Genomic DNA, 3,023 nt, shown 5'->3' on the forward strand with positions numbered 1-3,023 from the left:
CCTTGGGACAGTGCGGTCTGCTCTGCACCGGCTGATGCCCCCCCCCACCTTGCTCAGCCAGTGCCTTCCTTGCCCCCACCACCGACATCACAGCTTTTCAATCTGTGGCTTGTGAACCATTAGTGGGTTTTGAAATCAATGTAGTAGGTCATGACCAGCGCTTTTATAAGAAAAGAAACAGAGTGTACAAAGCAGAGAGTACTAGAGGACACCATGGGACAAGGACAAGAGTGAATAAAGCAACGTTTGTTTACAGGAGCCCCAAGCAAACCAGCCTCATGTGCCCAACTGGTTCTTAAAATTTAGAGTGCAGCCTCAGTGAAATGTGGGCTATATTGTTCATGCATTCATTCCTTTGTGCATTTGTCCCTCATCCATACATTTTGTGTTGATCTAGGTGGGGAAAACCGTAGTCTAATCTTTGCATTTTCTTTTTTTGGTTTTTTTGAGACAGGGTTTCTCTGTATTGCTTTGGAGCCTGTCCTGGAACTCACTCTGTAGACCAGGCTGGCCTTGAACTCACAGAGATCTGCCTGCCTCTGCCTCCTGAGTACTGGGATTAAAGGTGTGCACCACCAACGCCCGGCTGCATTTTCATTTTTAAAAAGGCAATTGAAGAAAGATTTTTTTGCCTTCTTTTTTTGCAAACTCTGGGACCAAGACCATGGACACATCAGTTCCACAGTGTTATTTTTTTCAGCCATAAGCAAACATCATACTTTCTTATTTTTCAAGAGTAAATCACAGCTGTCCAGCTGTTTCCTAACCCCAGCTCATGGTAAGATCTGGCTGGTTCTAGCTATAGGGACCCTTTATGAATTACCACAGCTTGGAGTTTGCTTTCTTTTCTTTTTGTCCTTCAATCACGAGGACATTATTACTATTTATTATTGTTGTTGTTGTTATTATTATTATCTTAATTATCTCTGACTTCATGGAAAGGAAGTCAGGATTTTTGCAGGGGCGGTATACTGTGACAGAATCCCATGTAGCCCAGGCTAGCCATGCACTTGTTATGCAGTCAAAGATGCCCCTAAACTCCTGACCTTCTTGGTAGAAGTTCCTTGACATTCCTGGCAGAAAGTTAGAAAATAATTTTTGTTCTCTTGACTGATTCCAGATGAAATAAAAGCTTAGCGTGTGAGACCACTGAGGTCTCAGTTCTGGGTATGCTGGTGTCTGCATCTGCCTGTTACATGGTTTACTGGGCTAAGTAGAGATTCTTTCAAAATTCACCCTAGCGTGGTATCTTGTGCTGCTATCTCCAGGAGCTGGATGAGGAAAAAGGGACAGCTTTGAAATGACTTCCCCAAGATGATCACCTGTGAACAGTGGGCTTATTCCCACCAGAGTTGGAGTCACATCCCCAGACTGGAAGTGCAAGAGTCTGAGGGTAGCCTACTTAGCAAGGTCCACAGACTAGCCCTTAGGCCGCCTCCTACAGTCCTCACCACAGCAGAAACAGAGAGTCCCTCTGAACACAAGGCTGCTGGGACAGAGCCGAGTCCTCCAGCTGGGGTCTGCATGGCGGTGGCATGAGGGAAGCCTGCCTCTGGCTGTGAGCCCCAACCGACTCCTTCAGTCAGAGCACAGCAGCATGAGGCCTTGCTCTGTTTGCCCTTGGACTAGAAGCAGCTTCCCCAGATCTCTCCCTGTGTGCTGGCAGTGGGCAGAGATGGCCTCCTGGCTGAGTGCAACCCCCAGTTCCTCTAAAAGCTGCTGTTCCTGGAAATTGTGTGACATTGATCTCCCGGCCCCTGCCGCCTGCCGTGTGAACACCCACTCTCTCACGGCTGCAGTGCCTGCCTCTCAGGTTTGCAGGAAGGCACTGTAGGCTTTCCTAGGGTTTTCCTGCATGACCAGCTTGCCCACACCAGCTAACCCCTCTCAGTCAAGGCTTTGGTAGTTCACATCCAGGCTCTGGCTCCAAGGTTATTTTCTTCCTGCCTGCCGGCATGTTTGTCAGCTCCATGTAAATATTAATTAAGCTAAGGCTTCCTCTTGCAGGTGGTTGATAATGACTCAGAAGGCATCCTTTAAAGCTGGGCACCTGGTTATTGTTTCAGCAAAGCCCTGAGCATGTGACTTGTCAGCACCCAGGTCTGAGGCCCCAAGATTCCTCGCCAATGTGTTGCAGTGTGTGTAGACAGACTGAGCCTATAAACCTAAAACTGATTCCATACTAACTCAGTTTTTGTACCCATGTTCATATAAGAACCAGCACAGCCAGTTAATAGTCTATTCTGTGTCAGGAGAGTGAGGTTAGCAGGATTTTATATAGGTAAGGAAACTGAGGCATGGCATTAACCTGGGTTTCCATGGATACATGACTGGGGGGGGTTCTCCTTACTGTTTGGATATGAAACTACTAGGCTGCAAAGGAGTAGAAAATTTGTCTTCGTGGGCCAAAGTGTCAGATGTGAGGAGACACTGGATGACACTGGGTGCCAGGTACTATGACATTTCTGTCTGGTTAGCCACTGTCCCTGGTGCTTCTGGGTGTGTGTGGTGTGTGTCCTGCACTTTCCTCTGTTGACACTTACCCAGATGAACAGGTCATTGAGCATCTAAGGACCTTGTCCATTCTCTGTTGTGTACTTCTAAGGACTTTGTCCATGGATGGCTGTGCACATTCACAAAATTGGAAGGCAATGAAGAGAATGGGGATGTGTGGTGACTCCAAGTGAAAACAGTTTAGATATGAACACATTATGGGATCCATGTAGAAACACCGCCTCACTCTCCACACACACACGCTGTGTTTTGACGATGGATGAACACTGTGTGTGTGTAAAGCCTGCAACATCATGACTCCTCTCCATTGTGGAGCCCAGGCCATGCCTTAGAGTCTCTAAGTGTAGGGGACCTGAAGGTCTTTAGTGTGACTGCACCCTCTGTGTCCTTCTGTCTGTGACTGAATGCTGTAAACTAGATAACTCATAAAAAACAGTTATTTCTTATAGTCTGGAGGCTAGAAAGTAGAAGGTTCAGTGTGTGCATCTGTAGAAGGTCTTACTGAATCA

This window comes from Mesocricetus auratus, unplaced genomic scaffold, assembly GCF_017639785.1.
Source record: "Mesocricetus auratus isolate SY011 unplaced genomic scaffold, BCM_Maur_2.0 Super-Scaffold_100676, whole genome shotgun sequence".
NCBI lineage: Eukaryota > Metazoa > Chordata > Mammalia > Rodentia > Cricetidae > Mesocricetus > Mesocricetus auratus.